The following is an 11,548-nucleotide window of genomic DNA, read 5'->3' as shown; positions in this document are numbered from 1 at the left end:
ATAGAATTAGGGTGACTGGACCCCTGAAGGTAAAAAGGACAAGAAAAATTTTCTTATCTCTTGCCCAGTTCCAAAGAACTGTTTTTCCATGTGAGTCCCTAGCTCTACAAGGACATGCCTCGCCTTCTTTGATACAGGTCAATTTATGTCTCTCTGCCTGTCCAGCTCTAAGCTGACCAGAACTGAATGCTTGCTCAATATTTCCATAATCAGAAACAGTTGTGTCAAGACACCCGCTCTTCTTTGGTACAAAAGGAATAACCAACCCATACATAAATATTTCCTCTCCCACTTACTGTTCCACAGTCTTGATTTCTTCACAGGTGTATCTCTAAAAAAAAAAAATTCTACAAACTCCGCCTGCACCAACCACCAGTGCCAACTGAAAGAGATCTTCATCACTCTGCTGGTGGGCCTCTGCATGACCTGTCTCTTGGTGCCTCCAGTAACCAACAGCCTCGAATCTCTCCAGAGACAAATTGAACTTTCTCACGGGTGTGGTACTTCAAAACCGTCTAGCCTTAGACTTCATTACTGCTGAACTTGGGGGACATGTATGGTCTTGAGACAAGAATGTTGTTTTATTGGTTAACAAATCAGCTGTTGTTAAGCTGCTTGGCTGTTACAAGCCTGAGGACCCCACCACCTGGTTCTCTAACCCTTTAGTTACTTGGCTTCTCCTTAGCCCTTTCCTTACTATAGGAACCCTATTGCTTGTAGGCCCCTGTCTCATCAAATTTCTCAGATAACAAATAATTAATATTGCTAAGGTTGCTACTAGTCAGGTCCTTGTACACCACCTAACTCTATATGCACCCATGGTAAATTCTAAAGAACTCATTTGGGATGACATTGCCCCATAATAAAAAAAAAAGGGAGGGGGTGGGGGGAGTTGTTGGGCACTGCCAGGCACAGGCTGGAGCCTTCAGGAGAGGGGCTTGAGCTTCCAAGCATGGCTAAGGACCCCCAGCTACAGGAGGTCACTTCCTCTCAAGCCCAGCACACCTGAACTTTGGCTCTGTTCATATCCCTGTAAACTTTGGCCAGATGCCTAGGAAACTCCTTATCAGCCTTCACACAGCCCATCCCCCTGAGAGGCTAGATCACCTGACCCCACCCCCACTATTGCCTATGTGCTGGAATGAGTGTCCCCATATGCTAATTAGGCATCAGAAATCAACTTGATACATCCAATCCCCTTAAGGTCCTCCCCCACCCTCAGATTCTTATAAACCCATTTCACTGACAATAAACCAAGAGAGCTGTTCATCAGAATTCCTCCCAAAAGCCTTTTACTTTCACGCATTCACCCACCCTAGTTGCCTGGGTGCTTTCAGGGGGGACAACAGCTAGCCCCCAGAGCAAGAACCCACACTATAGCAGATGGGAAAGAGCAGCAAGAAAGTGAGCTAAGCTCTGACAAGGGGAAGCTAGCTATACCACCCCTAAGCCTGCCCCCCAACAACACACCTCCTCCATCGAAGCTCCACTTTCCAAATTACCATCAGCTGGGGACCAAGCATTCAGAACACACGAGTTTATAGGAAGGCATCAGATTCAAACCACCACAGGTAACTATAATTTGAAAATCTGACAACTCCAAATGTTGGTAAGGATGTGTAATAACCAACTCTCCCCATTGATGGTGGGAATACAACATGATCCAGCAACTTCTGAAAGACAAGAAGAGTTAAACATACATTTAGAACTCAACTTGGCAATATTATTTCTAGGAGCTTACTAGAAAAAAATGAGGGCTGGAGGGATGAAAACACTAGTACTGTTCAGAGCCATTTTACTCAGAATGGATGAAATTTTCAAACCACTGAAATGTCCAACAAAGGAGAATGGAGGGCTGGAGAGATGGCTCAGTGGTCAAGAGCACTTCCTGCACAAGCATGAGGGGTACTGAGTTCTATCCCTAGGACCCACATAAACAGCTGAATATGGTCACACACTTGTCCTATAGGGCAGTAGGAATCTGACAATGCTGGAGCTCTCATGAAAAAAAAAAAAAATAGGGCAGGAGAGATGGCTTAGCAATTAAGGTGTTTGCCTGCAAAGCCTAAGGACCCATGTTTGCCTCCCCAGATCCCACATAAACCAGACTACAAGGAGACGCATGTGCACACAAAGTGGCTCAGGTGTCTGGAGTTTGATCATTGTGGCCAGAGGCCTTCTCTTTCTCTCTCATTCTCTCTCGCTATCTCATAAAAAAGAAACAAAGTTCCAAGATCAATACAAAACACTGACTCAAATAAGAATGGGGTGAAGCAAGACACCTGAATTCTGCTTGGCTCTAGGCAAGTGCATGGGACACCATGTGAGCACATACATATGCATACACACCCAAGCAAAAAAAAATTAGTAAAGGGAGGAATGGATAAACATCTACTGACATAAATACAGTATAATTTGGGCTGGAGAGATGGCTTAGCAGTTAAGGTACTTGCCTGCAAAGGCAAAGGACTCACATTCAATTCCCCAGGACCCACATAAGCCAGATGCACAAGGTGGTTCATGCATATGGAGTTTGTTTGCAATGGCTGAAGGCCCTAATGCACCCATTAGAAAAATAAATAAGTAAATAAACAGTACAGTGTTATTCAACAATAAAAAACTTTGGGGCTGAAGAGATGGCTTAGCAGTTAGAGGCACTTGCTTTCAAAGCCTAATGGCTCAAGTTTGATTCCCCAGTACGCATTTAAGGCCAAAGAGATACATGTGTCTGGAGTTTATTTGCAGTGGTAAGAGGCCCTGGCATACCCATACTCACTTTTTCTCTGTGTCTGCTTATTTCTGTCTCTCATAAATAAATAAAATTTTTTTAAAGAAAGAACTCTTGATAAATGTATCATAGATCATAGATGTTTTCTATCTTTACAAATCCATTTTTATGAAACTCTGTAAAAGGAAGAACTATAGTGACCAAGCAGACCTGTGGTTTTCAAGGACTTGGAGAAAGGAAAGGAGATTAACTGTAACAAGAAAACAATGAATGTTCTAGATGGGTGGAGATATTTCATAACTTGATTGTGGTTATGGTTACATGAGTATGCATTTGTCAAAATTCATCAAACTGTACTTTGCAAGGTGGAGAAGTTTTTATATGTAAATTCTAACTCAATAAAACTGAGTCTTTAAAATGTAAAGATCTTGGTTTTAATGCTCATAAAAGTCAACCTGAAATAATTGGCCAAGAACGTGCATAGTTTTTGAGTCACCTCAGCAAGGATGGAATAAGGAAAATTATAGCAGAACCATGACTCACTGATGCAGCCAACACTCTCATGGGCAACAGGAATTTTCCCTTCTGACTCACTTTCCTGGTCACTTCCTCTGCCTTCATCCATTAAGAGGACTCAGTGCCTGGCATGGTGGTGCACACCTTTAATCCCAGCACTCTGGAGGTGGAGGTAGGAAGACGGCTGGGAATTCCCCTGCCACCCTGAGACGACATAGTGAATTCCAAGTCAGCCTGGACTAGAGTGAGACCCTACCTCACAAAACCAAAACAAAACAAAAAGGACTCAGCATGGGATTTATAAGAGGCAAACTAATTATAATGAACGAATACCTGGTTTTCGTGGTTTACATTCTTTAAAAATAAATCCTATGTATATTTTTTACTTTGTTTTGATTTGATTTGGTAAGTTTCCATTTTTGTTTTGTTTTGTTGAGATAGGCTGACCTTGAATTTAATTTACCGCTTGCCTTGACCTCCCAAGTGCTGGGATCACAGGCAGGAGACACCCCAAGCTGCCCGCCTTGCATATTTATTACAGTAAGAAATATAACTGTCAAAGAGTAAGCCAGGCATGGAGTTCGAGGGCAGTGTAGGGCTAGAGTGAGTTTCAGGTCAGCCTGAGCTAGAGTGAGACCCTTCCTGCCTTAACTAAAGAAGCAAGCTGGGTGTGGTGGTGCACACCCCTAATGCCAGCACTTGGGAGGCAGAGTTAGGAAGATCGCTGTGAGTTCAAGGCCAACCTGGAACTACAGAGTGAGTTCCAGGTCAGCCTGGGCTAGAGTGAGACCATACCTTAAAAAAAAAAAAAAACACTTTAAAAAAAAGAAAGAAAAAGAAAAAGGAAAGAACACAGGCAGAACGTGGTGGCACACGCCTTTCATCACAGGAGACAGAGGTAGGAGGATCACTGTGAGTTGAAGGCCAGCCTGAGACTACATCGTGACTTCCAGATCAGCCTGGGGCTAGAGCAAGACCCTACCTCAAAAAAATAAAAAGGAAAAAAGAAGAAGCAGCACAGGATTATCATTGTTTGAACTGTGGTTATTGTTTAAACTCTGTGTTGGCAAAACTACACCCCAAAATAGCATAGCAAGTATGGAATCCCAGAGGGGATCAATCAGCTGAGTCCTTTCATAAATCAGAAAAGAAGCAGATCTAATGAAAAATTAAAATCCTCTGCCCACCTGCTTGACTCACCAATACTATTATAAAGTAGCCACTAGCAAAAGAGTTCATTGTGTAGACTTCTCAATAATTTTTCTGAATGTAATTAAAATATATGAAGGTGAACAACATGAAATTGCCAACCTTATAGGTGAGAAATTGCTGATATGCTACTTCATAATGCTCAACCAATATATTCTCTTATCTACCACATGCTAACATAGTATAATGCTGTTTATTATTTTTTAATTTTAAAAATTATTTTTATTTATTTATTTGAGAAAGAGAGAGAGAGAGGTAGATGGAGAGAGAATGGGCACAACAGGACCTCCAGCTACTACAAATGAACTTCAGATGCATGTACCACCTTGTGTATCTTGCCTACATGGGTCCTGGGGAATTGAACCTAGGTCCTCTGGCTTTACAAGTAAGCGCCTTAATCACTAAGCCATCTCTCCAGCCTCAGTATATGCTGTTTTATAATCCTTTACTCTGTCAATAATGTTCATTTTCCCATATCAATACATATAGTTGTCTGTTTCTTTTTGAATTGCTGCATAGTTTTCTACTTCATGGATGTGGCATATTTGAACAATTGACTTCATGGTAAATATAGAGCTTGTACTCACCCTGTCTTTTAGTCTCTGTTAATATTATGATGAGCCAGGCGTGGTGGCACATGCCTTTAATCCCAGCACTTGGGAGGCAGAGGTAGGAGGATCGCCATGAGTTCAAGGCCACCCTGAGATGACAGAGTTAATTCCAGGTCAGCCTGGACCAGAGTGAGACCCTACCTTGAAAAACAAACAAAAACAAACAAACAAACAAACAAAAAATATATATATATGTATGTATGTATGTATACACACACACACATATATGTATTATGATGGCTGTTGTCTTAAAACATGATAGCACCATTCTTGTGTCTCCAATCTAGGATATACCCACCCAGACAACAAACACTTCAGGTTGTTCATTGGGTTGCCTATAACTCTTCCAGTTGTTGACAGTCTCAAGTATCTATAAAACAACAATGCAAAGTATAGGAAAGTCAGCTACAACTAACTTAGATAGAGACCCAAGTTTATCCATGTTCTCCTAATGTTACCACTTGAGTTATAGTAATTGAATATAGTATTCAAGGTAAAAAAAGATCTCTACCCTAGGGCTAGAGAGATGCTCAGTGGTTAAGGCACTTGACTGAAAAGCCTAAGGACCCAGGTTCAATTCCCTAGTACCCATGTAAAGCCAGATGTACAAGGTGACACATGTGTCTGGAGTTCATTTGCAGTGGCTAGAGGCCTTGGCATGCCTATTCTCCCTCACCCTCCTTCCCTCTCTCTCTCTCATAAACAAAATAAAATATTGGGCTGGAGAGATGGCTTGGTGGTTAAGGCATTTGCCTGCTAAGCCAAAAAGTCCTGGTTCAATTCTCCAGCACCCACATAAGCCAGACACAAGGGGGCATATGCATCTGGAGTTCGTTTGCAGGGCCTGGAGGCCCTGGTGCGCCCATTCTCTCTCTCTCCCTCTTTCTCTCTCTTAAAGAAATAAATAAAATATATTAAAATAAAATAAAATATTTAAAAAATCTCTACCCTAGAGAATTATGAATGTTCATATTACTGTTGCTATTTACAGCATTGTCTTTTATCCATGTTGTAGTTACTTTCTTTCTTCTGGTTAAAAAGTTTCATCTGCACATAAAATAAGACTTCTTCCCTTGACATTCAAGTTCCTTGGCCTCCTGCCCCATGTACCTGCCCAGCCTCACAGCACCTTTGCCTCACGTAAACCTGGCTGTATCCATCTCCTTTTGCCCAGCCAGTCTGGGGGAGCATATAAGTCTGCTGGTAGAAGGAACATACATTTCTTCAGATCACACGTGTAGCAGATGTGTAAGGCATGTCTTTCAAGTCTTCCCACTGAGTTGCTGAGTTTTGTCCTGAGAAGGTTTGATCTATTCACTCTCATCAGCCCTCAAAAGCTCTCCTGATGGGCTGGAGAGATGGCTTAGTGGTTAAGCCATTTGCCCGCAAAGCCAAAGGATCCAGGTTTGGTTCTCCAGGATCCACATAAGCCAGAAGCACAAGGGGGCATATGTGTCTGAAGTTCGTTTGCAGTGGCTGGAGGCCCTGATGTGCCCATTCTCTCTTTCTCTCTCTCTCTCTCTCCCCCTCTCTCTGCTTCTTTCTTGCTCTCAAATAAATAACTAGATAAAATATATTTTTAAAAATAAACCATCATAAGAGGAGGAAAAGACCATGACATCAAAATAAAAAAGAGACTGATTGAGATGGGGAGAGGATATGATGGAGAATGGAATTTCAAAGGGGAAAGTTGTGGGGGAGAGAGGGTATTACCATGGGATACTTTTCATAATCATGGAAAATGTTAATAAAAATTGAGAAAAAAAAATTTTAAAAAGAAAAGGGAAAAAACATTTTAGAACAAAACTGACAAATGAACTGATAGGCAATATAATACTCACTGCTCATGTTGGCTGAAGACTCTGCATAAGCTAGTGTGGTGGTTTGATTCAGGTGTCCCCATAAACTCAGGTGTTCTGAATGCTAGATTCCCAGCTGATGGAGATTTGGGACTTTACGCCTCCTACAGGGAGTGTATTGTTGGGAGCAGGCTTATGGGTGTTATAGCCAGTTTCCACAAGCCAGTTTTTGGTACACTCTCCTGTTGCTATGGTTCACCTTACGTTGGACAGGGGGTGATGTCCACCCTCTGCTCATGTTGTTGCTTTCCTTGCCATTGTGGAGCTTCTCCCTCAAGCCTGTAAGACAAAATAAACCTCTTTTTTTCCTCACAAAAAGAAAAATATAAAAAAGCTCTCCGGTCTTCTTTATCTCCACAGGTTCCCAGATTGTTTTCCCATTTATCTGTTCTACCCTGAGAACCATGCTCTGTCCAGGAGACTCTGGGTCCCTTGCCAGAGGAGTTAGTTAAGGGATATATGAATCTTCTTGTTGAATTGTAAAACTGTTATATTCTTTAAAATCTCTACACTCTGTAAAAACAAGCCAAAGAGTAAGGAAATGAAAGCCAAGAGGAAATGAACAACAAAACACAACAACTCTGTATTCTCCTACAGGCATATCTGCCTCTCATGTTGTGCTGTTGGAAATACAACCTGCCAGGTGCCAGAACATGTGAAAACATGAACGAGCTATGAAGAGAGAAAAATTTAACATTTTTAGGTTCTCTTCTTTTTGTTGAGCAGAAAGAGAAGCCAGTCTTTTAGTAAGTCCTCAGCTTCCATTGGAGATGTCGGAAGAGCAGACCTGAAAGACGGCATGAAACACTGACCCACAGAGAGCAGCAAAGATATCCTCATAAGAAGAATCAGTCCTGGACAGTGTGGCAGTTTGAACATGAAATGTCCCCCATAGCCTCATGTGTTTGTGATTAAGCCTCATATTCTTGGAGACTTTGAGAGGTAGAACCTTATTGGGGAGGTGTGTCACTGGAGGAGAACCTTGAAACTTACCATTCATGAGCCAGCTCACCCAGATATGTGACAAGATGTGAGCCTGCTTCCTATTTGTGCCATGTTTCCTCAACCAGGATGAAACTTTCCTTCAAAACTGTAAGCCTGAGGGCTAGAGAAATGACTTAGTGGTTAAGGCTTTTGCCTACAAAGCCAAAGGACCAAAGTACTGTACTGATAACATAGCAGCCAAGAAGTAAAGTCTAACCAGTGTTATGTTTCTAAATGGTATATGATTCTAATCCCAACAGTGGGGAGGTAGTGGTTGAGGTAGGAGGATTGCTATGAGTTCAAGAACAGTTTGAGCCGGGAGTGGTGGCACACACCTTTAATCCCAGCACTTGGGAGGCAGAGGTAGGAGGAGGTTATTCTGAGACTATATAGTGAATTCCAGGTCAGCCTGGGCTAGGGCAAGACCCTACCTTAAAAAACCAAACCAAAAACAAAACAAAAGAATACAAACAACAAAAACAGTCTGAACTAAGGATAAGTTCCAGGTCAGCCAGCCTAGGCTAGCGCAAAACCCTTCCTCCAAAAAATAAAGTGAGAAATTAGCAAATGGACATGGATGAAAGAAGTTGAACAGGAGACTTCCAATTAAGATGACAGCGTAGGTACCATGCCAAAGCAGCCTAGGGGGGGAAAAGACTGGAAAAACTCAGCAAAATACACACTTTTACTAAAAAGTGAGGTGTATAGGAAATTGAAGCATCAGTGGAGAAGTAGGAGAGATCCAGACCTTCCAGAGCCCGCACAGGCCAGCAAAAGCGGCCCGGCAGGTCTGCTGACTGCAGCAGCGGCAGCGGCGCACCAAAGAGCAGCCAGGCTCGGCTTGAGCCTCAGGAAAAGCCAGGTGTGGGAGCTTCCGCTCACACCGCGCTCTCCGCAACTGAAGAAATGTGAAGGGAGAGTGGCAGTGAGCAATGGAGGAGCAGACCACGAGGTAGAAGAACACGTGGAGCAGCGAGAGAACTAGAGCAGCTGAGGCTCCCTCCCCTCCCCCACCGCCTGAGCCCAGCTCCAGTGAACAGAGCAGCGGTCCCAGGACCTGGCCACGCCAACTTGAGCCGACAGCAGGACCCAAGCAGGAGCAGAGTACAGCAGCAACATCAGCGGCTCCGGCACTGGCAACGGCGGCCCCAGCAGCGGCTGATCCAGTAGTGGCAACAGCAGCAGACCCAGCAGCAGCAGCTTCAGTGGCAGCAGCAGCAGTGGACCGGCAGCAGCAGCAGCTTCAGCAGCAGCAGTGGGTCCAGCAGTGGCAGCTTTAGCAGCAGCAGTTCCAGCAGTGGGGGTGCTGATCTTCAGGGCCACACTTGCCAGGCTTGGTTTGCCCCTCAGGAAAAGCCAGTGCCCAGCTCCAGAAATCAGAACAGCAACCCGACGACCCAGGCAGCAACTTGACTGAGACCAAAATCATCCAAGGTAACTGGGATTGCACCATGTGTGGTGGTTTGATTCAGGTGTCCCCCATAAACGTAGGTGTTCTGAATGCTAGGTTCCCAGCTGATGGATATTTGGGAATTAATGCCTCCTGGAGGGAGTGTATTGTTGGGGGTGGGCTTATGGGCTTTATAGCCAGTTTCCCCATCCCAGTGTTTGGCCCACCCTCCTGTTGCTGTGTTCCATCTTATGTTGGCCAGGGGGTGATGTCCACCCTCTGCTTATGCCATCGTTTTCCCCTGCCATCATGGAGCTTCCCCTCAAGCCTGTAAGCCAAAATAAACCTCTTTTTCCCAGAAGCTGCTCTTGGTTGGGTGATTTCTACCAGCAATGTGAACCAGACTGCAACAGTAAAGTGGTACCGGGAAGTGGGATTGCTGCTAGACACCTGACTATGTGGCTTCAGCCTTTTGGAGCTGATTTTCAACAGGAATGTGGAAGGAATTGAAACCTTGGCCCAAGAGATGCTTTGCAGTGCTGTAAGTACAGCTTGATGGTCTATTCTGGTCTGAGCTGCAAGACCTGAAGGCAGTAAGAACTATGGACTGTGAGGTTTGGCTTATGAGGGTGAGAAAGAACTTTTCCTGGACTGGGCTAGCAGTTTGTGTGAGAACCTTGCTCTTATGCCCATGCCCTGAGAAGTTGTGCAGGGTTGCTTTGCGTAGAAATGAACTGGTGTGAGTAGAGGGATATGGCACAGAAAGAAAAATCTTTGGGTGAACTGCTGCCCGTTCAGCTGCAACTGAGAGATTACAACCTTTGAGACTGGGCTAGCTGACCTGTGCTGGGGCAACAAAAAGAATGTCGACTCTTTTGAAAGGGCCTGAGTGCTCAAGGAGTGTCCTGTTCTTCAAAGTCTGCTTTATTCCCCCCTGGATTAACAAATTGGCACCCTACCTGGTATCGTGGATTATAAGAAATGCTGGAAAGAGGGTCATTGAGTTTGCAACATGGTCTTGTGTTTTGGAAATGGCCATGGGCAGTGTGAAGCAGGTTTGCTGGTTGCCTGTATGGTGACCCCATGGGGCCATGAGGATGAACCGTGGCTTGCAGTGGAGACCCAGTGGAGATGCCAGGACCATGAGATGGCTGCCGAGGAGCTGCCGGCCCTGATGAAGTTTCCCAGGACTGTGAGTAGCCTAGCTGGAGGGGCGGAATTGGAATGCCAGAGACTTGTTGCTGGTTAGAATTACGGGACTTGAAGATTTGTCACTGGTTTGAGTTGCTGTACTTGAAGCTACAGTTTGATGTTTGCCCTGGTTGTTTTAAATCTTGTATTGGTTGAATGTTTCTTTGCTATGCCCAATGCCATCTATTGCAGTGTGAATATTTATCCTGTGCCATTCTGGGTTTTTTGAGGTTATATTTTGGTATTATGGCTCAGTTAAAAGATCTTGAACTATGGGGATGTGTGAACATCATTGAGATTAATAAAAACTACGGGGACTTTAAAAGTCAGACTGAAAGCATTGTATTTTACATCATGTATGGATATCAGTTTATGGGGGCCAGGGGCGGAATGTGGTGGTTTGATTCAGGTGTCCCCCATAAACTTAGGTGTTCTGAATGCTAGGTTCCCAGCTGATGGATATTTGGGAATTAATGCCTCCTGGAGGGAGTGTATTGTTGGAGGTGGGCTTATGGGCTTTATAGCCAGTTTCCCCATCCCAGTGTTTGGCCCACCCTCCTGTTGCTGTGTTCCATCTTATGTTGGCCAGGGGGTGATGTCCACCCTCTGCTTATGCCATCGTTTTCCCCTGCCATCATGGAGCTTCCCCTCAAGCCTGTAAGCCAAAATAAACCTCTTTTTCCCAGAAGCTGCTCTTGGTTGGGTGATTTCTACCAGCAATGCGAACCGGACTGCAACACCATGCAAGGATCTCACATGGTCACAAGCTGACTTGGATCCCTCAACAGATGACAAATCTTAACCTCTTTGTTGATAGAGGATCTGGTTGTTATAATAACTACTCTTGCATACATACTTGGGGCTGTTTTGAATTGAATGTGTACAGTGTTTAGTTAACTTTTAGAATCTACCTGTATTGTATTCCACTCAGCCTACTTGAATACTCCCATAGCAGGGAAACTCAACCCCTAGGAACACCGTTGTAGATACTCTGAGAGCCTTAAGAGCCACACCTAATACCTGAAGCTCCTACCCTGAAAATATATAACATGAAATCAAT

Source organism: Jaculus jaculus, chromosome 10, assembly GCF_020740685.1.
Source record: "Jaculus jaculus isolate mJacJac1 chromosome 10, mJacJac1.mat.Y.cur, whole genome shotgun sequence".
Lineage (NCBI taxonomy): Eukaryota > Metazoa > Chordata > Mammalia > Rodentia > Dipodidae > Jaculus > Jaculus jaculus.
Note: the sequence above shows the minus strand (reverse complement) of the source record.